Here is a 26,653-nt window from a genome sequence, read left to right on the forward strand (position 1 = left end):
GGCTGCTGGGACTCCTGCCCTACCATGCTCAGAGCAACCTCCTCCCCCCAGCCCTGCACCTGGCTGAGCGGATGCGATGTGAGCCACATGCCGGGGGGCCGCTGGTCTCCTACGCAGAGCTCACTGCGGCTTCAGCAACCAGCCTCTCGCTTCCTGGGGCCAAGTCCATCCCCGAAGGGTGGGGGGCTTCTGGGGCCAGCTGGTGCCTGGACAGGGGCTCAGCACGCGGCTATTTGCGGTTCTGGCTGCGGTCCCTGGCGGCTCGGGCTGGGGACCGGGGCTAGGGGCCGGGTCAGCCTGGCGAGCTGCAGCTCGGCTGGGCGCGGGGAAGGGCTGCAGTACCCCAGGGCCGGGGTCCCGCCAGTCACAGGTCGCTAGAGCCGGCTCCGACGCGGCTTGATCTAGGGCGCGGCACGCGCAGCCCCACGCGGCGCGGCCGCCCAAAGCCCCGGGACGCATCCTCCTCCTCCAGCCCCACAGCGAAGGGGCTCTCGCCTCTTGGGCACTGCGGGGGGGCGGAGCATGGGCGATAAGAACCCCCCCGCCCTACCTCTAACCAATCACCTCCTTGGGCTGGGGGCGCACGGGGGGGGCCTTATCTCCCACGCTCCGCCCCGCGCCCTGGGGCCGAGTGAAACAGCTGCTGGGCTGGGCTGGCGAGGATAAGACCCGCCGGACGGGCTGCTGCTGCTGCATGAGACGGGGCGGGGACGTGAGAGGCAGGCTCACGCCGAGAGCACTCCGGGTCAGGCTGCACCATTGCTGCCCACTGCCCCTCTTGGTAGGCGCTGCCTGTCCGTGCTCAGCAAGCCCCTGCCGTCCGCCTCTGCCGCGCAAACCAGGTACGCGCCCAGGCTGGCTCCAGCTGGCAAAAGCGATTTCGCAGGTAGTTAGTGAGGAGCTGTAGACACAGTGTCACAGCCCCTGGGTTTGCTTTCTGTTCATGCATTGCTCGCTGCTTCTTCCAGGCGGGGGGCACCAGCGGCAGTGATCGCATGGGAAGGGAGCTGGCTGGTTGGGTACGGGCTCCGCGGTGGCCTTTGCTGAAACTCCGCTCTTAGACTGGGCACATGCTGAGGTATTGGGTGAGGTAGGGAGCTGTCTTTCACCGCCTCAATGCACCCTCACCCCATAGGGACCAGCCCTGCTGCCCTTGTTCAGTCACTAGGGAGGGAAGCAATTCTGAAGCCAGTGGACTTTTTGCCTGAGTTACTAAGGGCTGCAGGGATTTGGGTTATGAACTGATGATATGAACTGGGGTGATACTGGAAGCACAGGGGAGCAGTCCTCCCTGTGTATCCTTTAGTTTCATTCAGAGGAGAGAGTAAGTGGGGAGAGCTTGTCTTTGAATGGCAGGTGTAGATTTCAGGACTGGCCTAAAATCTGTGAATTATAACAAACTTTTAAAACATGCAGCCAGTTTTCATCTAATGAAGAGCCTGCCTAGAGGAGTGGGGAGTGGAATAACCTTGGCAAACTACAAGTGCAAATCTTATGTAATCTATGCATTTAACAAAACAGAAATGTGACTGGAATGTGTTACTGATGGATTTCTCACTAGCCACAGTGTTTACATGTACACTAGGTTGTACAAGCATGACTTTATGGCTCAGTTTATTTGCACAAGATTATATGATCGATATAGCATCATAACTCTTTAGTCTCATAGTTATTTTTTCTTGTGTTATAGTTGGAAAAACAAGTCACCCCTTTTGTGCAAGTTTACAATTAAAACTTGTTTGGTAGCTAGCTTCTTAGTACAGGAATACTGGAATTTTAATAATAAATAATATAGTTATAGTATAATTAGCAATTCACATTCTCAAAGCACTGTGCAATATATTTATAGTACAGGTTATTTTAGTTTTATAATTCTGCAAATCACTTGGTATGACAATTTCACTCTATGGGCCATCTCTAATGGTTATTATTTATATGGCTATATATATTCAATGTAAGAAAGGTTATCAAAGTCTAGCCTTCAGTTACTTCATTTTTTATGCCAGTTTCTGTGATGTGATTTCTCCTCTTCTCTAAAATTATACATACAACTACCAAAGCTAGAACCATACCTATTGTAATGTGCTAGTACTGATACCAACAATTCAAAAGGAAGTGTTTCTAAGGGCATGTCTACACTTGCCATTTAAAGTGGAAAAAGTCCCTTTTTTGTGCAAAAAACTTGGGAGCGTCTACACTTGCCAATGACTTTTTGCAGAGAAACTCAGAAGTTCCATTGCAAAAAGAAAGCCACCTCTATGAGAGGCGTACAGCTCTTACTGGTGATGCTTTTGCGGTGATGTACAAGTGAAGACATGCTCTAAGTAAACATAAGACTTACCATACTGGATCAGATGAGTAGTTTGTTCAGTCCAGTAATCTGTTTCAAACAGTGGCAAATAATGGATTCTTCAGAAGAAGGTGTAATAAAGCCTGCAATAAACAATTATAGAATAACATACTAATAGGGACATTTTTTTTCCCCATGGCTGTAGATTGAGAATAAGTCTTCTCTCTACAAGCCAGTGACACATATATGTGGTGCTTTAGAAGGGTCAGTTTCACAAAGCTGAAAACAATTATGAGCCAAACCTGTTGGGTGAAAGAAGTTAAATGGAAAAATGTGAATGATAATTGGGAATTGTTTAAGAACTTTTTACTAGACTCAAAAAAAGTTGCAGTCCCACAGTGGAGAAACAAGGGTGCACTGATTAAAAAACAACTTCTTGGTTACAGTGGAAGTGAAGGCATCTATAAAATAATTTTTATAATATAGATATAAACACATGGAAAAAATGAATGTTTACAGCAATAGAATATAAATCAGAAGCTAGGAATTGTAGAAAATTGGTAAGGGAAGCAAAACAACACAATCAGACGAGTTAAGAACAGAAAAGAATTTTAAAAATATGTTAGGAACAAAAGGAATCCTAACAACAGTATTGGTCTATTACTAGATGGAAATGGTTGAATTGTCAATAATGCAGGAAAGGCAGAAGGGTTCAGTAAATATTTCTGTTCTATATTTGGAGGGGAAACAACTGTTTCCATTCCAATAGTAAGTTGGGAGGATGTTAAACAGTAGTTACTGTTGTTAGACAGTTTAAAATGGACAGGTCCGGGTAACTTGCATCTAAGAGCTAACTGAGGAACTCGCTGGACCAGGAATATTGATTTTCTGGAACTCCAGCAACTCTAGGAATATTTAAAAAGGGTAAACAGAACAACCTGGGTAAATATAGATCTGTCAGTCTGAGATCCATCCTGCGCAAAATAATGGAATGGCTAATGTGGGACTTGATTAATAAATAATTAAAAGACAGTAATATAATTAATGCCAATCAACATGGATTTATGGAAAATAAATCCTGCCAAACTAACTTTATTTTTTTGATGAGATTACACATTTGGTTAATAAAGAAGGTAGGACTAGATAGTCACAGTGGCCCCTTCTGGCCCATTAGTCTATAAATCTTCACTGAGCTGTCCACAGTGATGCCCGCATGTTTTTCCTGAGCTGTTAATTTAGAACCCAGTTAATTTAGAGCCCACTAAGGTATATGAGCAGTTCAAATTACTCCTCCTAAAGTTCACTGCCTTGCATTTGGCCATACTGATTTTAATCTGCCATCATATTACCCATTCATCTTGTTTTAAGTTTTGCTGAAGCACCTCATAGTTTTAAACAGAAAGAGTAATTAATTTTATGGATTAAGGATGACATTCTTTTGATTTGGATAAAGTTCCAGTATTTGGGCTCTATGAGGGTGAGGTGCAGAGAACCAGGGAGGTGAAATCCACCACCTAGCCCAGGGTCAGAGTTGCAGGGCCGCCTGCTGTGCAGCCCAAATGGGGCTTAAGTGGCGTAGATGGACTTGCATGGCCATCTGTACCACAGATGAATTTCTCTCTTTAAGTCAGATGTGGTTGCACGTCCTCATTACTACTCATCCAAAGTAAAGCCTGGATGTGAAAAAGATCATTTAAGTAGATTACTGTGCTGTGACAGTAGCATGTAGCTGTGTCAAATGGTAAATTCAAGTTTTGGAGTTTATTTGCAACCCTCATCCATGAGTGGGAGAATAGACTGATTCCTGGCTGACTTCTAAATGATACTGCATAGAACTGGACTGATCATAGCACTGAGCAATATACTGTAGAGAACAAAATTGCATTGCCAGGGGCATGGACAAAATGACCTAATAGATGGAAAAGACCTCTAATTTCTGTGATACTGGAGTTCTGTGAGATGTACAAAGGAAACTTTTTTCTTCCATTAATCTGTATAGCAATTGGCTTAAAGTAATGCTGCTTGGTTTAGTTTTCCAGGGTTGTTGCAAATAGATAGAAACCAGGGAGGTGAGGAGTGTTGATGGTACTGAGTAGTGAAATGAATAGAAATAAAGCATTATAAAGCAAATAGATGTCAACTTTCTAGTATTTTATGCAGTGTAAATAATTCCAATGAAGGATAAGATGATTTATCTCTTTTTCAATGTGTGTTATGCTGTAATGAAACGAGTTCTTAAATGGTGGTGTAAAAAATAAAAAAACATTTTGGCATTGGAGTTGACTGGAATGAAAACATAAATGCACTATAATTTACAACAGACATAGAAGCAGGGAAACTTGTTTTGAAATTATCTCTGTGGTCTCTTGAAAAGTAAAACTTTTAACTCATATTAATAAGACTTATTTTAGAGGATTACTTTGAATTCATTATCAGTTCAAAGTAAATCCTTTTAAGTGAGCGTCACATTACTATCTAGAAAATTTATATTTCTGCATTACATCAGTATTTTGTTTAGTTAGAAAGTCCTTTATACTTGAGATCCTGAGTATCCCTGAGATTATTATTTGGTAGTGGCAGTGCCTGGAGGCCAGGGTCCCATTGCACTAGACACTATAAACATAACATAGGGATAGTCCTTGCTTCCCTTTCCATGTTTTAATCTGGCAGTTGAGATGTGTTGGAATGTGTTTGTCTGAGGACAGGACATTCTCATTAGAGGGCCTGGGACTCTGCAATATAATACATATTCCATGGGCTGCCAAAATCTAAGTTTATCAACTTTCAGAACATAATACAGGTTAATTTGGAGGGGGAAGGTTGAATTGTTGGAGTGGGCAGAGTCCCAGTTTTTGTAGGTGGATTTTGCTTTAGTGTTGATATTTGGTAAATTTGTAGTATTTGTATATGTTTTAAAGATTATTTACAAGACCCAGATCACAGGCTAAGTATGTTTTATTAGTTGAAATAAATACATAAAATGTTTGGTTTGCATTTTCCAAACTATCTTTGTATACTTTTTTTTTCTTCTCTTCCTTTTGTGTAATAACCCTTTAGAGTTGTGATAATGATAAAACATGTTCTTTCTTGCTGGACCACAGTTATACCCTACATCAACAATAGCTTAAAAAAATTGAACTCCAGCTTGAGAATAAGCCAACAATTTTTAAAGCATACCTTTATGTATTTTCCAAAATATCTTTATAACAATTTGTACTTTTTTTCATGAAACAGAGTCAATGATTTCCAAAAATTTAATCGCTGGTGTCCACGACTGCAGCATTTTTGCTCTGTACTTTTCAAATGTATATATGAAAGTGGGTTGACAGAGGAGATAAATACTGTTTCTGTGGCTATTACTTGCAAAACACAGAATTATCAGTTTGTTACTGGACAGCTGATATGTCTTCATAACAACCAGACCAGAGTACATAAGGCCTGTTCCTAGGTGGTGCTAAGGAACCACATCTCCTATTGACCTAAGTAGAAGTTGCAAAACCTCAGCACTATAGGCATAGTTAGACTTCTATATTTGGGAGGAGCAGGTGGGGCGGTTCCAGTGAGGCCAGCTTTGTGGGGGAAATTTCCCAGTGTGGGGGAATTCTGTGCCTGTCCCCATTTCAGATGGGGCGGGAGGGGAACATTAATTGTGATTCCAGGGGCTACTTAGGCAACTGAAAACTCTAGTGTTTTTGCATATAACAACTTAGAACTTCTGACAGGAGTATTGTATCTAATTTCTATATCAAGAAAGAATAAATATATAAATAATAGCTCTAATACAAGACATGTTAATACAAGAACAAGATGTTCTGACATCTTGTGGCAAGTCACTTGTGGGACACTGGTTAGGTTTAAAATTGTAACGTATATTCTTACTCAGATACTCTTACTAAAGTCAGAAGGGACCATCATGGTCATCTAATCTGTCGTCCTGTACATTGCAGGCCACAGAGCCCACTCACTCCTGTAATAGACCCCTAGCCTCTGGTTAAGTTACTGAAGTCCTCAAATCATGGACTGATGAGTGTCAGAAGGCCTTTACGCAGCTTAAGGCGACGTTCATGTCTGACCTTGTGCTAAGGGCCCCGGACTTTGACAAACCATTCCTAGTAACCACAGATACCTCTGAGCGTGGTGTAGGAGCAGTTCTAATGCAGGAAGGACCGGATCACAACTTCCATCCTGTCGTGTTTCTCAGCAAGAAACTGTCTGAGAGGGAAAGCCACCGGTCTATCAGTGAAAAGGAATGCTACGCCATTGTGTACGCCCTGGAAAAGCTACGCCCATACGTTTGGGGATGGCAGTTCCAGCTACAAACCGACCATGCTGTGCTAAAATGGCTTCATACAGCCAAGGGAAACAACAAAAAACTGCTTTGATGGAGTTTAGCTCTCCAAGATTTTTATTTTGAAATTCAACACATTTCAGGAGCTTCTAACAAAGTAGCTGATGCACTCTCTCGTGAAAGTTTCCTAGAATCCACTGGTTGAAAATTGTCCTTAAAATGTAAAAAGTCTTGTAGTTTACATACTTAGTAGTATATATAAAGGTGCATGTGTTGTATTAATCTGTTTATTCTAAAGTTCCAGGAAGAAAGCACCACCAGTGAGGTTCCTCACTGTCTGCAATTTAGGGTGTGTGTCATAAACAGATAGTTAAGGGTTAATGTCTCTTTTACCTATAAAGGGTTAACAAACAGTGAACCTGGAACACCTGACCAGAGGACCAATCAGGAGACAAAATACTTTCAAATCTCGGTGGAGGGAAGTCTTTGTGTTATGTTGTTTGTTTGTCTGTTGTTCTCTCTGGGTTCTGAGAGTGACCAGATGTACATACAGGCTCTCTAATCTTCTGTTCACATTTAGTAAGTACAAAATTAGAAAGGCGGTTTTAGTCTTTTGATTGTTTTCTCTATTTGCAAATATGTATTTTGCTGGTCTCTGTTGCCTGCTTTGTTTAACAAAAGACCATCGTTAAACTTAATGTCTCTGCCTTCAGGCAGTCTCTCTGCACAACCAGAAAGGAGAAAAGGGAAAAAAAATCTTTTTCTGGCTGTAGTTTTAAAAACCCCTCTCTTTTCTGCTTACAACAGCTAGCACAGAGAAAAGAGAAAAAAAATAATCCTACTGGCTTATGGATTCTATTTATCCCACCACTGCCACCATGTCATGGTATGACCCCCCACTCTGAACCTTAGTGTCCAAAAGATGGGGTACCAGCAGGAATTCCTCTAAGCTTATTTACCAGCTTAGATCTGATAGGCTGCCACCAACCAGGACTTGCAGTGCCTGGTACACTCTGGTCCCCCCAAAACCTTCCCGGGGACCCCAAGACCCAGACCCCCTGGATCTCACAACAAAAGGAAATAAACCATTCCCCTCTCCTTTCTTCCTCCCAGATACTCCTCTCCCTGGGTTACACTGGGAGATCCTGTGATTCACCTCCTTGAATCCTAAAACAGAGAGGAATGTCACCTTTCCCCCTCCTCTTTTCCCCTCACCAAGAGGCAATACAGATTCAAGCTCTGTGAATCTAAAACAAAGAGGAAATTCACCTTTCCCCCCGCTCCTCTCTCCCGGAGAGAGAGACAGTGACTAGCACAGAGAGAAATCAGGTTTTTCCTCCCCCTCCTCTCTCCTTTCTCCCACCAATTCCCCTGGTGATTACAGACCCACTCCCCTTGGGTCTCACACAAGATAACCAAAAAATCAAGCAGGTTCTTAAAAGGAAAAGCTTTTAATTAAAGAAAGGAAAAAAAGTAAAAATGTTACAGGGCCTGTTAGCTTCACTTAGACCAGGGGGATCTTCCCTCCCAGCCTAAGTATATAAGTACAAGAAACAGAGATAAAATCTTTCCAGCAAAATACACATTTGCAAATAGAGAAAAGAATCAAAAGACTAAAACCACCTTTCTAATTTTGTACTTACTAAATGTGAACAGAAGATTAGAGAGCCTGTATGTACGTCTGGTCACTCTCAGAACGCAGAGAGAACAACAGACAAACAAACAACACAACACAAAGACTTCCCTCCACCGAGATTTGAAAGTATTTTGTCTCTTGATTGGTCTTCTGGTCAGGTGTTCCAGGTTCCCTGTTTGTTAACCCTTTACAGGTAAAAGAGACATTAACCCTTAACTATCTGTTTATGACACCCCTAGCCTCTGGTTAACTTACTGAAGTCCTCAAATCATGGCTTAAAGACTTGAAGTTATGGAGAATTCATCATTTACACTAGTTTAAACCTGCAAGTGGCCCCACACTGCAGAGGAAGGTGAACTCCCTGCTCCCCAGGTTTCAGCCATTCTGACCTGGGGAAAATTTCCTTCTGACCCCAAATATAGCGATCAATTAGACCCTGAGCTTGTGGGAAAGACCCACCAGCCAGATACTTGGGAAGTAATTCACTGTAGTAACTCAAAGTCCACCCCATCTAGTGTCTCATCTCCAGCTGTTGGGGGATTTTTGCTACTGGCAGTTGTCAATGGGCCACATGCCATTGTAGGGAATCCTGTCATACTATCCTCTCCATAAACTTACCAAACACAGTCTTGAAGCCAGTTAGGTTTTTTGCCCCCACTGGAAGGCTATTCCAGAACTTTACTCCTCTGCTGGTTAGAAACCTTTGCCTAATTTCAAGCCTAAACTTGTCGATGGCCAGTTTACATCCATTTGTTCTGGGGTCCACATTGAAGCTGAACTTAAATAACTCCTCTCCCTGCCTGGTATTTATCCCTCTGATATATTTATAGAGTGCAATCATCTCCCCTCAGCCTTCTATTGGTTAGACTAAACAAGCCAAACTCTTTGAGTCTCTTCTCATAAGATAGATTTTCCATTCCTCAGATCATCCTAGTAGCCCTTCTCTGCATCTGTTCCAGTTTGAATTCATCTTTGTTAAACATGGGAGACCAGAATTGTGCACACTATTCCAGATGAGGTCTCACCAGTGCTTTGTACAATAGTATTAAGACTTCCCTGTCTACTGGAAATACCTCGCCTGATACATCCTAGGACTGCATTAGCCTTTTTCACAGCCGCATCACATTGATGGCTCAGTCATCCTGTGATCAACCAACACACCCAGGTCTTTTCTCCTCCACTTTTACTTGCAACTGATATGTCCCCGTTTGATGCCAGAAATCTTGTTAGTCCCTAAATGCATGACTTTGCACTATTAAATATCATCCCATTTCTATTACTCCAGTTTACAGGGTCATCCAGATCTGCTTGTCTGGTATTCCAATCCCGGGTATTAGCAATACCTCCCAATTTTGTGTAATCTGCAAATTTTATTAGCATACTCCGTTTTTTGGTGCCAAGGTCAGTAGTGAAAATGTTAAATGGATTGGTCCCAAGAGTGATCCCTGAGGAACTCCACCAGTAAGCTCCCTGTAGCCTGATAGCTCACCTTGCAGTATGAACTTTTGTAGTCTTCCTTTAACCAGTTCCATATCCACCTTTCAGTTCTGATATTAATCCCCATCTTCTACAATTTAACTAATAGTTTCTCATGTGGAACTGTGTCAAATGCCTTTTTGAAATCTACTGCATTCCCTTTGTCTAAAAAATAAGTTATCTTCTCAAAGAAAGATATTAGTAACTTTGTTACCACCTCTTGAATACAACAACTGAAACATCTGTAGAAAAATCTATAATTACTTTCTGTCATTTACTACTTACTTTTTGAAGTTCACTAAGCTTGGAACAGATCATTTAACTTTAGGAAACATCCTAGCAGCCATTTCTTACCTTAATCACCTGTTAATCACTCTGTTTATAAACAAAATTCTGACTCCCTGCCTCAGGGGCACAAGCTGGAAGCAGCATATCTCCTGTCTCCTCTGCAGAGCATATTGCATCCCAGGCTTAGGCCTGATGCTTGCAGTCTGGGGGACAGTGCCCTCCCATGCCCCTCCCCAACTCCTCCATGCTCAGCACTTCCTAGGATTAATTTCCAAGCTCCATATCGTCTGCAATTTCTGATGAAGAGAGATCAGGACTTCACTTCATATTTATGAAAAATAGACAGTAGGATTTGTTAAAATGTAAAATAGTCTGGACCAGCTTTAAGTTTTGCATGTATAGCCCGCTGCCTAATTGAACTGCACAGAAAAACTGCATACAGTTTTACCATACTAGGAATGATGGCAGGGATCTTGACCACACATTACCTGGATTCCTTAGACAAGTCCTACAGGTGGCTAGTATAACAATGACACACGTACTTTGGATAAGATGCAGCAAGTGTTTGCTTTGTTTTAAACCAACCAATTTTTAAGAAAAGTTTATATAAATGTTCAAATACACAGCAAAGCTAGCAACTTCTGTAGTAATTTTCTTTCCACACAGTCCTTTTATGCCAAATGCCCTGGAACTTTCTGGATCATTTTCCTGTAGCCTCTGGCCTGAACTCTGATTCTGTTTCATAAAGCTCTAAATGGAGCTGTTTGGATAATGACAACCCTCTTACTAATTACAACCGCAGCTCAACAGTTCCATCTTACTTGCACTCAAGAGAAGAACCTGAAATTTCCCCTTTCCCATCAGAAGTAGAGAAAACAGAATTACAACTTCAGTAGAAAAAGGGAGAGTAAGAAGAAAATGGAATTTAAAATATGAGCACATTGTAATATTTGAAATCAAAGAGTTATACATCTGTATGGTAACCCAAATAATAGGTGGGTAACCTGTACAACACCTGAATTAAACAAAGATAAAATAGAATTTAAGGGATGAAGGCTGGCAGAGTGGACAGAGCCCTAGGTTTGAATTTCAGAGAGATGGGTTTATTTTCCAGCTCTGCTACCTACAGGCTTTTAAATATTGCAAGAAAAAAGCACTTAATGGCAAATATCATTTCCAGATGACAGAATTTAAACCCAAGACAGGAAAAGTGAAATCCATCTGCTATAGATAAACCAGAACTCCCATTTGTTTAGGCAATAGCTACAGGAGATAGATCTGAGTCTAAAGTTAGGCTTCTGATTTTTAAAATTTTGGCCTTAATTGCAGTGAGATAGACAGTAACAGAGACAGATTGCTTGCTGACTTGGGTGACCAGATGTCCCAATTTTATAGGGACAGACCTGATATTTGGGACTTTTTCTTATATAGGCTTCTATTACCCACACCACTCCCAGTCCTGATTTTTCTCACTTGCAGTCTGGTCACCCTATTGCTGACAGAATGTCATCGGAAAAAAGTAGGCTTCATTATTACACAACTACAAAATTGGGAATAAGTGGCTGGGTACTACTGAGAAGTGTTTGTGGGTTAGAGTGGATCACAAATTGCATATGAATCAACAATATGCAATTGCAAAAAAGGCTAGTATCATTCTGGGGTGTATTAATAGGAGTGTTGTACATAAGACATGGGAGGTAATTGTCCCACTCTGCACAGCATTGGTGAGGCCGTAGCTGGAGTACTGTGTCCAGTTCTGGGTGCCACACTTTAGGAATGATATGAACAAATTGGAGGAAGGCCAGAGGAAAGCAACGAAAATGATAAAATGTTTAAGAAACCTTGAGATACCCTTTTTTTAATCCTTTCCATGTATGTTTGGTCTTGATAAAAGAAGACTTAGAGGGGACCTGGTAACAGTATTCAAATAAGTTAATGGCTGTTATAAAGAGGACTGTGATCAATTGTACTCCATGTTCCCTAAAGGTAGGACAAGAAATAATGGGCTTACTTTGAAGCAAAAGAGATTTAGGTTACATATTAGGAAAATCTTTCTAACTATAAAGGCATTTAAGCATTGGATAGGCTTCCAGAGAAGGTTGTGGAATCCCTATCATCGGAGGTTTTAAAGGCAGGTTGGACAAATACCTGTCAGGGATAGTCTAGGTTTACGTGGTCTTGCCTCAGTGCAGAGGGCTCGACTTGATGACTTCTCGAGGTCCCTGCTAGCCCGACAGTTCTATGATTCCGTGATTCAGAAAACGAAAGGTATGTACTTCTGCACCAAGTGAAACAGGAGCTACTTATATATCACCTAATCTTTAAAAAAAAAAAAAAACCCAACAAAAAAACCAGTGTCTTGAGGAACTAAGGTACTTACTTGAAAGCAGAACTGGAAGAGAGAAAGCGAGATATGCCAGAAGACTCATTTGGAATTTGTATGAAAGAAGAATGGACAAAAAGTCATACTGGAAGCCAAAGTGAAGAAGGTTGAAGATGCTGATACATAGCAAATCAAGAGACCAAGAAGCGGAAGAATAAAAAGAGTGCTTAAAAAAACTCAATAAGATACAGGAAACATTTGATGGATTTCCAGAAGAGAAAAATAAAAGGTATGTATGTAGAGACCTGCGAGTGAAGTGCTCAACCTAACTGAAAGGGAGTTGTTCTTGACTTTCAGTGGGAGTTGGGCACCTAACTCATATTTGTGTCTTTTAAAATTCTCCCCTTTGAGAACAAGTAAGGACCCAGTGGCAAAAATGGACACACACAAAAATTAAAACAGCTGTTGGGGAAGCACTGGCTGTGGGTTGACAGTACAACAGAGAATAGACAGAACCAGGAAGAAGAAAACATCCTAGTTCAGTGTCACTTAAAGACACCAGGGGAAACAAACAAACAAAAATCCAACCCCGTTCTTCATGGGATAAAGTTGCTCAAACCACCAGAAATCATAGAACTCTGATAGTAAAATGTCTCCAAATCTCTGCAGTCCACTAATAACTAGGACCCTACTAATTTCACAGCCATGAAAAACGTGTCACGGACTATGAAATAATCCCTTCCCTGTGAAATCTGCTGTCACCGAAATCTAGTTCAGCCAGGGTGGAGTGGGGAAAGACTTGTTTTTCCCCGGCAGGGCTGTTATGGGGGGAGATTAGACCAAACTTGGCCCACTGCCCTTACAAACACATCGAAAGTACCATCTAATCTGTAATCATAAAAACATATTTAAACACTTTCTAAGTAAAAGTGTGGACATTCACAGTGGTCCTTCCAAGCATTTAAACCAGTTAGGGTGGTGTGTGCTTCCACATACCAAATCCTAATGGGTCCATAAAAAAAATGCATGTAAAACTAAATTATTCACCAAAACATCTAAAAAATTAAACCATCTGGTATACCTAACTAATTTATAGTCAGTTCCCCAATCCCTTAGTTGTCACTGGGGTCTGGGCTTCTGCCCCCTTCAACAGCTCCTGATGGAGCTTAGGGCTTCTACTCCAGGCTCTTGGCAGGGCAGGGGCACTTGGGCTCAAGGCTTCTGCCCCCACTCCCAGTGGCTCCTGCCCAGGCTTGGGGCTTCCACCCTCTCTTCCCCCAATGGGGAGCGTGGGAGGGGACTCAGGGATGGGGCAGAGGGTTGGGATGATGGGAGTGGGGGAGTAAGGGCTTCGGCTGGGGACACAGGTTCTCGGGTGGGGCCAGGGATGAGGAGTTTGAGGTGCAGGCTGCCCCGGGGCTATAGTAGGGAGAGAGGAGTCCCCCCAGCATTCTTTCCCTGCAGCAGCACCTGGGGAGGAGAAGTGCCTCTCCCCTAGCTGTTGTGGGGCTGGGTTGGGGCCAGGGGAGTGGCACCTCTCCCGCTGGCCACGGCAGGTCCAGGCTGCAGCTGTGTTGGGGAGGGAGGCACCTTTCCCCACCACAGCAGGTCCGGAGCTGGGGGAGAGGCATTTCTCCGCACTGCAGCCCTCAGTGCCTGTGCGGCGCTTAATAGAGGGAACTTAGCTTACTTAGAGGGAACTTAGCTTATAATACCACAACACCTTTAAATTTTAGATGTAAACATCTGAAATAGTGAAATTGACCAATTTAAAAACCCTCTGGTAGTGAAATTGTCCAAAGTGGACTCTGAATTTGGTCGGGCCCTACTAATAACCTGTGAAAACCAGATCCCTGTATAATAATTTAAGATGAATGGATAAGGAGCCTTTTGCTTTTGACTATTGCAAGGAAAAACATTTGAAAAATTTTTGCTAATTTACTTTTATAAGAACCAAACAATAGAGTTTTATGTTTTAGTCCATGGTGACTTTGTAAAGAATAGACAGAGGAATGCAGTTGTGTTTCTCTTTGCTGCCTGTTACCTTTATTGTGAATCTACTTACTGTAAAGAGGGGGGTCCTATGGTTATGGAGTACTCAAGACTCTCCTTCTGAAATGAAGGTTAGCAACATCTTCTGGGAGAGTGGGAAGCTAAGACCCAGATTTCCTTAATGAGGGGGAGGAGACAGCTGCACCTAGTTTTCAGAATCACAGGGCTGTGTCCTAGGAAGGCTTCTTGTACTAAAAAAACACCTACTCTCCATGTCCTGAGAAATTACTGCAAATATATACACATCTTTTGTTGGCATGTTTTTATATTTTGACCTTGGCTAAATAGGCAGCCCAGAGGAATTGGGGGCCTCTGTTTACTTTGGGTTGGTCTCTAAATATGTAAGGCATCTTTCCTTAAAAGAAGGGTTTTCCTCTATAATTAAGTAAAATCTTCTGTTTGTGAGGAGGACTTTTGGAACTGAGGCCAGGCATTAGTGCAAATGCTGTTAGAGAAAGCTGCAGGCTACTGGTGCAGATAAATACATAGCAACCTGTACCTGTGTGTGTGCATGGATTTATCTTTGATGAAACAGTATAGTGATGAGCATGGCTGGCTCTACAGTTTTCGCCGCCCCAAGCAGCGCGCCGAATTGCCACCACAGGCAGCGGGGGCAGTCCCTGCGCCCTTAAGGCGACAGGCGCGTTTCCACAGTGGCGGCAATTCGGCGGCAGCTTCTATGTTTTGCTGAAGCCGCCGTGGACAGCTAAACATAGAAGTTGCCGCCGAATTGCCGCCACTGTGGAAACATGCCTGCTGCCCTAAGGGCACAGGGACTGCCCCCCCCCCCCGCCCGCGGCGGCGGTTCGGTACACTGCTGGGAGGCAAAACAACAGGGACTGCCGGCCCTTGCAGATTGCCCCCCAAGCACCAGCTTGGAATGCTGGTGCCTGGAGCTGGCCCTGGTGATGAGTTGTCCATGGTTCATTTCAGTGCACCTGTCTGTAGCCAGAAAAAAGGTGTCACTCTGCCCTGTAGCTGTCCAATAGATATTATGGGGAAATTCTGGTCCAAAAAATTAAAATTTTGCACACAATATTTTAAAATTCTGCATTTTTTGTCAAAATAATGCAATATAATTCAGCTAGTTTCAATTATTTTGGTAATTTATTTAAACTACAATACAGCGAATAGAGAATGCGAGTGGGGAGCATTAGAGGAAATCATCAAACCCCCTCTGTCTTATGGTAATGTAGCTAGTATTGGATCTTTACTTCTAATTATTAATTATCAAATATATGCAGCCATATGCTCAGTGTTACATCATAAGCAACTGAAGAACAAGTAAGGACAGGGGACTCAAACTCAGAATTTATAGTGGCTACTGAACATCTCCCAGTAGGTCAGTAGCAAACAGTTCCTGGAGCACATTTGATTGGAAATTTTTTCAGTCCAAAAATTTAGACCAGTTCTAATCACTAAAGCAACATAAGCATTAATAAGGCTACACTGTCCTTTACAATAAGGCTCCTTTACACCACTCTGGCAACGTAAAGGAGCCTTAAAAGTTTTACACCTGTTTTAGACCTGGGGGAATTCACTAAGTAGGCAGGCTGCTACATTCTTCTCTGCCAGACAGAACTTTGCCTGCCCTATGCCTACCTCTTCAGAAATACCCCAAAGTCCTGCTCCTCCACTCTGAGCATGCTGCAATAGCGAGTGAGAGAGACAGTGTCTCTCTCTCTCTCTCTCTCTCTCTCTCTCTCTCTCCCTCCCTCCTCTGGGTGCCCAAACCAACCTCTCGGCACTGCCAGGAAATGTGCACATGACTGCTCTTGCTGCTTCTCCATCAGAAGTCATTTTTCTGCAGGTAAGCAAAGAAATCTGGGGGGCCATGAATTCTGTGGACACACAGAATTCCCTTAGGAGTAAAGAGAGCTGGATGACATATAGTCCATTTAAAAAATCCCAGTGCTATGTACACAACCAGAGTCTGGGTACCCCTCAAAACTTCAACCATGTACAGTTCTGCACTTATTTTGCAGCATTTCTAGGTGGGCAGATAAATCTTTGAAAAGAGACATTTTTTGCTCCCACAGAAGAGTAGGTACATACAAGCTGCACTGTACATAGATGTAAGATTCTTTTGAAAAGTTGGAACTCTCCCCATCAGCTTACAAATATTCTCATCCTGAAATCCTGCCCAGAAAATAAAAAGGGTTGGAAACTATGGACTGGAGATTGTAGGAAAATAGTGTCATGTCCCACTAAGTAACAATGAAATACCGTTCAAATATCAGTGCTGAAAAGAAAATTGCCCTTTTAAGAAAATAGCTATTTTAAGTCACTAATCTTAAATAAGAACTTAATATAAGAATGGCCATACTGGGTCAGACCAATAGTTCATCTAGCCCAGTATCCTGTCTTCCAACAGTGGCCAATGCCAGATGCTTCAAAGGGAATGGACAGAACAGGGTGATCATCAAGTGATCTATCCCTTGTTGTCCAGATATAGCATCTGGCAGTCAGAGGCTTAAGGACACCTAGAGCATGGGGTTGCATCCCTGAGCATCTTGGCTAATACCATTGATGGACTATTTTCTATGAATTTATCTAATTTTTTGCATACAATTATAGTTTTGGCCTTCACAACATCCCCTGGCAATGAGTTCCACAGGTTGACCGTGTGTAGTGTGAAGAAATACTTCCCTTTGTTTTAAACCTGATGCCTATTAATTTCATTGGGTGACTGCTGGTTCTTGTTTTATGTGAAGGTAAAAATAACACTTCCTTGTTCACTTTCTCCACACCAGTCATGATTTTATAGACCTCTGTCATATCCCCCTTCAGTCGTCTCTTGTCTAAAATGACTAGTCTGTCTTTTTAATCTCTCCTCATATGGACGCTGATCCAGACCCTTAATCGTTTTTGTTGCTTTTCTCTGTACCTTGTCCAATTCTAATATAGCATTTTTGAGATGGGGTGACAAGGACTGCATGCAATATTTAAGGTGTGGGTGTACCATGAGTTAATGTATTGTTTTGTTTTATTATTTATCCATTTCCTAATGGTTCCTAACGTTCTGTTCGTTTTTTTTTACTGCTGGTGCAGATTGAGTGGATATTTTCAGAGAATTTTCCACAATGACTCCAAGATCTCTTTCTTGAATGGCAATAGCTAATTTAGATCCCATCATTTTCTATATATAGTAGGAATTATGTTTTCCAACGTGCATTACGTTGCATTTATCAATATTGAATTTCCTCTGCTTTTTTGTTGCCCAGTCAGCCAGTTTAGTGGAGATCCCTTTGTAACTCCTTGCAGTCTGCTTTGTACTTAACTATCTGAGTAGTTTTGTATTATCTGCAAATTTTGCCACTTCACTGTTTACCCTTTTTTTTCAGATCATTTATGAATACATTGAACAGCACTGGTCCCAGTACAGGTACCTGGGGGACACCACTCTTTACCTCTCTCCATTCTGAAAAATGACCATTTATTCTTACCCTTTGTTTCCTGTCTTTTAACCATGTTTCATGAGAGGACCTTCCCTCTCATCCTGTGACTAAGTTTGCTTAAGAGCCTGTGATGAGGGACCTTGTGAAAAGCTTTCTGAAGGTCCAAGTATGAAATAACCATTGGGTCACCCTTGTCCACATGTTTGCTGACTCTCTCAAAGAATTCTAATAGATTGGTAAGACATGATCTCTCTTTAGAAAAGCTGTGTTTACTCTTCCCAAACAAATCGTGTTCATCTATGTGTCTGATAATTTTGGTTTTTACTATAGTTTCAACTAATTTGCCTGGTAACTTTGCTTGAAGTTAGGCTTAGGCTAGGTCTACATGGGGAGGCGGAGGAGTTGACCTAAGATATGCAACTTCAGCTATGCAACTAGGGTAGCTGAAGTCGGCATATCTTAGGTCGATTTACCTGGCTGTGAGGACAGCGGCGAGTCGACTGATGCAGCTCCCCTGTCGATTCCGCTTCCGCCTCTCACCGCGGTGGAGTTCCAGAGTTGACGGCAGAGCTATCGGATATCGATTTTATTGCATCTACACTAGACATGATAAATAAATCCCCTATAGATCGATCACTACCCGCCGATTCGGCGAGTAGTATAGACATACCCTTACTGACCTGTAATTGCCAGGATCACCCTTGGAGCCTTTTTAAAAAATTGACATCATGTTAACTATTCTCCAGTCATCTGGTGCACATGCTGATTTAAGTGATAGGTTACACCACAGTTATTAGTTCTGCAACTTCATATTTGCGTTCTGTCAGAACTCTTTAGCACCTAGATCATCACGTGGCCCCACTGATTGTTTGGCAAGCTTCTAATGTGCTTAAACATTTTTTGCTGTTAGTTTTTATTTCTTTTGGTAGTTAATCTTCAAATTCCTTTTTGGCCTGTCTAAATGTACTTTTACACTTGACTTGCTAGAGTTCATGCTCTTTTCTATTTTTCTCAGTAGGATCTGATACCGAGCAGTTCAGCTATTTTCACCTTTTGGACCAGATCCTATGCCGTACTTAGGACTAAATCAAGAATTACCTCTCCCCTTATGGGTTGCAGCAGTAGCTGCTCCAAGAATGGTCAATGGTGGTGTCTAGAAACTTTATTTCTGCATCCCATCCTCGGGTGACATTTATGAGAATAGTTGTTAAATCCCCCATTATTACTGAGTTTTCTATTTTTGTAGCCTTTCTAATCTCCCTGAGCATTTCACAGTCACCATCATCATCATGGTCAGGTGGTTGGTATTATATTTCTACTGCTATACTCTTATTATTCAGGCATGGAATTTCTATCCACAGAGATTCTATGATACAGTCAGATTCATTTAAGATGTTTGCTATATTTGATTCTATGCTTTCTTTCACGTATAGGTCCACTCCCTCACTTGCACGACCAATTTTGTCATTCCTATATATTTTATGCTCTGGTCTTTCAGTGTCCCATTGGTTGTCATCATTCCACCAAGTTTCTGTGATGCCTGTTTATATCAATATCCTCATTTAATACCAGGCACTCAAGTTCATCTGTCTTAGCATTTAGACTTCTAGCATTTTTGTACAAGTACTTATAAAATTTGGCCTGTAATTGAATGGGACTCTTTTTCATTTGACTATTTCTCTTCAGTTTCTACTTGTACTTTACCAATTTCTATCCTCTCCTCTTTAATAAGATACAGAATCTTGTTTAATAGATTCCCCCCCTTGGGATATCTCTGTCCAAACCATATGCTCTTCCACACTTGCCCTTGGTTTAAAAACTCCCCTACAACCTATTTAATTTCACATGCCTGAAATCTGGTCATGTTTTGGTTTAGGTGGAGCCCATCCTTCCTTTATATAGTCTCCTCCTTTCACAAAAGTTTCCACAGTTCCTAATAAAGTTAAAACCCTCCTCCCTAGACCATCTCATCCACGCATCGAAATTCTCAGTTCTACCTATGTAACTTGCCCTGCTTGTGGAACTGGAAGCATTTCAGAGAATGCTACCATGGAGGTCCTGAACTTTAATCTTTTTACCTACCAGCCTAAATTTGGCCTCAAGGACCTCTCCCCTACTTTTCCTGTGTCACTGGTACCTCCTTTTACCATGACCACTAGCTCCTTCCCAGCAATGCGCATAAGTCAGTCTAGATATCTTGAGAGATCCATAACCTTCATACCTGGCAGGCATTTCACCATGTGGGTTCTCCCTGCCATCACAAACCCAGCTATCTGTATATCTAATGATCAAATCCTCCATTACTATTACTATCTTGAAACATCTCTTCTGATATTTAAAATTCATGGTAAGGTGCGGGGAGATAACTCTTCTACTTTGGAAATGAATAGACCCATAAATAGATAATTCAGTTGTGTATATTTTTATTGCTGTTTGAAAACCTTCTTAATTATCCCTGAAGATAGTGCCAGTCATTTCAGCAATGAAATATTCACATCTTTTGTGATATAGATGTTATGCTCTTTTTCCAAGGAACATTGATGTGTTTTAAGTACTATTTTATTTGTAATTTTTCTTTGATGTGTGTTGTGAAAGGACTTTCACTTTTTATGTAGGCATATTTGATATTTGTTTGGTCTTAACTAATATTAAAGGATTTTATAGCAAGACTGAATTACCAGAAATATTTCTTTACTGAATAGGAAGATCATAAGTCATTGGGTGTTGAGTATTGGTAGCTGGATTACAACTTTTATAAACTAGGATATTTAAAATAGCAACTGTTCTTCTATTAGACAGTAAATAGGCAAGTCTGCCAACAAAACAGGTATGTTTTAAGAAGGTACTCTTTAATAATAGGAGTATTAATTTTGCTTTTTATTTCATTTATAACATAGCAGATTGGCTTCAGATACATTTATTCTGTCTAGAGGGCAATGATTGTGTACCTCTAATGCTGTAATAGAGTTGTTCCTGTTATACTCTGAGAGCTGAACACCTGACAACTTGACTTTTTTAAACACGTTTAAGGTATTAACTTTTTGTTTAGCTTCAAAGAATACTTTCTAAAAGTTAATTTTAATTTGTTTTTGTCTTACTTAAAAGAATGAAAATATAAAATAATCCCTTTGGTATAATTGCTAAATGTCTAAATTTCATCGTGCTCAAATGAGTTAATTGTGAATTACAGGGTGTTGTAAACCATACAAAGATTAGTACATATGGCATGAATAGAGAAGATAACGTGTTAATATAAAGCTAAAAATGACAAACAACTTCAGTCATGTGAGGTTCAATTTCCTGTGGCACTACCAAAGGAATAGTGGAGTGTACAGCAGGCCATATAGTATGTTCTGGTTTTCAGTGTTACGCATGAGAGGATGATACATCTGAAGAAGTGAGGTTTTTTACCCATGAAAGCTTATGCCCAGATAAATCTGTTAGTCTTTAAGGTGCCACCGGACTCCTTGTTGTTTTTATCAGAGGATGACTTAATTCTTTGACACTACACAAAACAATTTTGATTTGATTCATGAAAATTATACAGGTAACTAATTCTTTGTATAGAATAGTTAGAGCACATGAACAATTTATGAGTTACCGTCTAAATCCAAAGAGTGGTAGAATTGTAGTGATCTCTGTGTGTGTGTGTGTGTGTGTGTGTTACTAAATGATTTTAAAACGAATTGTTCAAGTGCTTGACACTACTGAAGTATTGCCAACCTCAATGATTAAAAAAGTATGAGTTAAATACTTTTCCCTCCCCTCAAAATCATGGGATGTGAAAGCCCATCAAATCATGTGTTTTTTTTTACTTACCTCTACTCCTCTGCAATGTGTGTGAGACAATATCAGGATGAAAAATGAATCTTAAATGCCACCTCTCCCTGGCTGCTCAGATGGAAGCTTCACTTACCCTTTCCTTGTCCTTGCGATCAGGGTCAGCTCCAGGCCCCAGCAGGCCACGCGCGTGCTTGGGGCGGCATGCTGCGGGGGACGCTCTGCTGGTCCCGTGGCTTCGGTGGACCCTCCGCAGGCACACCTTCGGGAGGTCTACCGGAGCCGCCTGCCACCCTCCCGGCGACCGGCAGAGCGTTCCCCGCGGCATGTCGCTGTGCTTGGGGCGGCGAAATGTCTAGGGTCGCCCATGCTTGCGATATAGGGAGTAGACAGCAGTTCTGCTTACTGTCTTGAATCTCACCCCTCCTTGTTTATTTCCTTTGATTAAAAGAAGGGCTGGATGGTAAATAGTTGAGAACTACTGACTTAAGTAAATGCATCGTGATTAAGCCTAAGATTTTGTCATGGACATTTTTAATAAAAGTCAGTGACAGATTGCGGACAATAAAGAAAAATTTACAGAAGCCTGTGACCTGTCCATGACTTTTAGTAAAAAAATCTGTGACAAAATGGGGACCTGCAGAGTCCCCACACCGCCTTTTGCTGATGGGCAGCTGTGGAGGCCCCTGCAAGCAGCTCCAGGGCCCCCACCACCTGTGGGGGCTCAGAGCTCCAGGTTCTCCCCCCATCCCAGAGTGGCCGGGAGCTGCTTGGCTTGGACCCCCGTTCCCCTCAAAGCAGACGGGAGCTTCCAGCGGCGATGGTACCCTGCAGCTCCTGGCCACTGTGGGTGGCACCCTACATCTCCCAGCCACCACGCGCTGAAGTGATGAAAATCTCTGGAAGTCACGGGTTCCGTGACTTCTGTGATCTCAAGCACAGGCTTAATCATAATTCACAGCCACACATAGAACTCCTATTATTTTTCAGGGTTGGGACGTTACAAATATACATATTAAAGAACTTTAAACTGATACCTATCATTCATAAGAAATAATGTCAAAGTAAAAACAACATGGGTGTGGTTTAGCCTTTTCCCAGTAGCAACCTTTCTGACTTCCCACCCCAAATGACTCTGCTTGAGACTGGGCAGCACTCACCACTCCCCGACTCTGCCTCCCTTTGCATCCCATTCCATGCAGCCCCTAAATCTGCTTCTTGCACCTCTCCATTCACCTTTCTCAGTTTCTTCTTATAGTCCCTTTATCCTACCTGGCCGCCTGAACCATACTATGGCAGCCATTTGGTCTGCTGGCATGACTACAACCTCACCAAAACCAGCATAAGGTGGTAGCCAACTTTATTAAGGGAAGCCTCACTTCCACATGCAGATAGACTGTAGGGAAATGATGACCATTGTGCTGGCTTCAGTTCAGTCCCTTTTACAGTAATCGGAGATGGTGACCGTTTTAAATAAGGGAGAATTTGTGAACTAGCAGTCTTTCATCATGTTGTCTTGAAATAGGTTTAAAAAAAACAAAAACCCAAGTTGCCAGAGTTGTGATATAATCATGAGTTGGCAATCCTCCTACTGTCAGCTATAATAGGCTCCTCTTTCTTGCCAAGTGAGGGAACGTTGGTGTGGCTACTATGTCAGCAGGTGCATTTGCATCTACTGCTACTGCATCTGTGGTGGGGTATGTATGGTATGTTACCAACTTGCACAATAGACAAAAGATCTTTGTTAAAGCAAAGCAAAGTATTCAGGCCTTTCCTGAAACTAGAGTACCAAAATATTGATTGTGTACTGAAGGGCAATGACCCTCTTTTTTTCCTTCTGAATCTGTAGATCCGTCCTGGTATTAATTGTAAGCTACATTTGCTAGTTATAGAGCACCAATTGTTTGATGGGCTAAAGGAAACAGCTATATTTTGGGGAATCTGGGAAGAGTAATATTTTAGAAAATCAATACAAATAATTCTCTTTGGATAAAAATCATGCATCCTACATCATATATTTTGAGAAAGTGAGCTCAAATATTGGTTGAAAGAACTAGCCTTTCTGTAGGGGCTTGGAAATCAACTCAGTCTTTAAATCATCTTAGTCTTGGATTGTACTGAATCAGAAACTGCCAAAGTATCTCAAAGCTCCACATTTTGGATGTATTTAAAACAATGAATGCACTGTTCTTGCTATAAACATGTTTTCTCCTGTGAGCATGAATGTGCTAATTTCCTTGTTTTCAACTGCCCTGTCCACTTCCCTCTTCACCCCCCCCCAAAAGGAAAACAGTGTAAGAAAGTTTAAGGGCCTAATCCAGCTCCATTGAATACAATGGGAGTCCTTTCATTGATTTCACTAGGGACTGAAGTTCCTAAATTCTTAAAGAAGGGTTACTACCATTTCCACTCCCCCAACCATCTCAAGCCCTTTTGATCAGTTGATCATTGTTTTTCAATAAAGATAAGACACAGAAATAAAAACTTAGGCTTTGTAGTACCCTGTTGTTTAAACCAACATTGCAAAATCCCATTCATCCATTTGGCTGGGGTGAGTAACGTTTGTTTGTTTGTTTGTTTGTTTGTTTGTTTGTTTTTGTATTTTTGCTTGCAGGCAAGTACACAGTTTCAGTATCATCATCATCATCATCATCATCATCATCATCATCATCATCATCAAAGTAAACAATTTGTACATTTTATGTTCAGCTACTCAAACCTGATGCTTTTGCCAGGCTTGTCTAAAACCTCCCTGAATCATCATTTTCCTTCTTACATCTACTAATAAATACTAAGGGCCCGATCCAAGCCCAACACTAATGAGTGTAGACAAAGTGGTCTCTTATTCTCATGCAAGTGATAATGTGGAACAGTAGTTTAACTTTCCACTTTTATATTTACTAGAAACAGAGCTGAAACTTAGAACTTTTTAGATTTTAGTAGAAGGAGTCACTTCAAACATTTGTTACTTGGAATCATATCGGGAGACATTAGTTAACTTGGATCTATGCCGAGTGTCGGATTTAGTCCTATTGATTAGCTGTTTTGTTTTCCTTGGATCAATCCATGAAGGGAAAACACTGTGAAATATCAAATTCCTTGATAAAGAGAGAAATACAGCATGGGCTTTTCATACACTGGCTGAATCATGGTTTCCAGGGAGACCTCAAATTTGCTTGTTGCAGCCAGAATCTTGAACTGGCAACTGTGACAGGTTACATAACATGCCCATCCTATACTGTATATTGTTTTCCCAAGCATTCATGCATATCATCCAGGATCTCAAATGCTGTGGTAAGGCTGCCTCCCCTTCAGTCTTTAATAACTAATTACCAGCATCACCTGGCACAATATCATCTTGAAGTGGGGACAAATCCAACAAACTGTGTGAGGTGCCAGAATAAACTGGATTTAAAAATGCAGGCATTCTGTGACTCTTCAAACATTGGAGCCTGAACACAAACTTCCTCTGATGTAGACTAGAGGAGTCTGTGGGTTTGTTAGCCTTTACTGAATGGTATCAAAAATAATCTGTCAGTCCATCCTTTCCATGTCATTACTGTTAATATCAGAGATTTTTGTATACATGTATTTTAACGGCTTAGATTTTTCTTTGATGTTTGACATTGGAAGAGCCAGTTATATGGTTTCTCATTGAAAACCAATCTCTGTTCATTTGCAATTTTCAGACCCATCTTTACATAACTAATTCTTAGTGCTTAAGAGCCAGTTGGCATTAAGCCTTTTCTTCTGACTTCTCACCGACATTTGATCATGACTTTTTTTTTTAATATTATGTTGCAGTTCTGTCGATCCAGGTTTTAAACTTGTCACACAGCATTAGTTTTCATGTACGTATAATACTTTGGGAGTAGTGAAAGCTATAATTAATTTTACAAAAAACATTTCTAGTAAAATTCCATATTTTCTTAACTATCTGCAAATTTTCATTGTGGGATGAAAATTTCTGTAGTAAGTCTTGACCAATAATTAAATGTTGTTGTTTGATGTTTCAGCCAGCCATTTTTTTATTCATTGAAGTTGAAAAGAATACTTGTAAGTAGGTCACGGCTACAGCACAGATGACTGAAATGTGAAATATTGCATGTGAAATAGTCCGTAATGTGGACTAGTGCCTTTATTTTACTTTTCTCTTCCAAATTCAGTAAAATTATGGGTGATGCATGCTCACTTTAAACCTAAAAGTTTCAACCAAGCTTAATGAACATCTACCTCTTTTTGTGACCACCCACATGGAACTGGGGGAACTGCACATTCACTCTATTCTGTGGCAGGCACAGGGTCTGCTGCTATCAGATTGCTGGTGGCAGGTCTGTCCTTAACATTTTTAGGTAGGAGTGCAAATCAGTTTTTGCGCACACACGGGGCGGTGCACCACTAGGTGGACTAGGCAGCTGCCTAAGGTGCCAAGTGATTGGGAGTGCCAAAAAGCAGTGCCCCCCAATTATTTTTTTTAAACAGCAGAGCACAAGGCTGCTGCTGCTCCTTGCCTCCGGGCTCCAGCGAGGCCGCCTGGGGCGTGGCCAGTCCCTCCCCCTGGGGGAGCAGCCAATTACGGAGTGGGGAAGGAGAGGGTCTAGTGCTAGCAGCTGTGCCTTCTTCCTAATGCTGCGGGCTGAGCCAGGCTCCCTGCCGCTCCCGGGGCTCTCGGCAGCGGTGGCAGGCTTTTGCGCGGGGTTGGGGCTGGCTGCCGGTGCCGCCGCTGAGAGCCCTGGAGGCAGCGGGGATCCTGGCTCACAGTAGTGCGGGGAAGAAGGTGCAGCTGCGCTCTGCTCTTTGGGGAGAAACTGGGTGTCTACTCCACCTGCAAGGTACCTATCTGGGCCACGGGGAACCACACGGGCCTGCGGAGCACCGGGGGGTCCAGTCCCTGGCCTGGGGAATGGTGTATGTGGGAGCAACCGGGGCACCCCTGCCCTTGCCAGCACCACCCCCTTCAACACCCACTGACCAGCTACCTTCTCCCCTGCATACCCCCCGCCCCAGCAACCCACCTTGTCCTGCCACTTTTGCCTCTGGGAAATCTCTACTTGGCAACCACCTGAGCCAGCCACAATCACCTTCACCCCTGCATCAACCTCGGGACCCCTCCTCCCCCTGC

The 26,653-nt window shown here is 42.1% G+C and overlaps 1 protein-coding gene across 1 annotated transcript in view; it reads left to right on the forward strand.

The window, feature by feature from the left end:
• Positions 1–677: 677 nt before the first annotated feature.
• Positions 678–26,653, forward strand: part of COL21A1 (collagen type XXI alpha 1 chain) — a 189,360-nt gene continuing 163,384 nt past the window's right edge. The window contains exon 1 of the mRNA XM_050951092.1: positions 678–842. The gene's annotated coding sequence lies outside the window, so the exon portion shown is untranslated. The remainder of the gene's footprint in view (positions 843–26,653) is intronic.

The sequence above is a fragment of the Gopherus flavomarginatus genome, chromosome 4 (assembly GCF_025201925.1).
Source record: "Gopherus flavomarginatus isolate rGopFla2 chromosome 4, rGopFla2.mat.asm, whole genome shotgun sequence".
In the NCBI taxonomy this organism is placed as follows: Eukaryota; Metazoa; Chordata; order Testudines; family Testudinidae; genus Gopherus; species Gopherus flavomarginatus.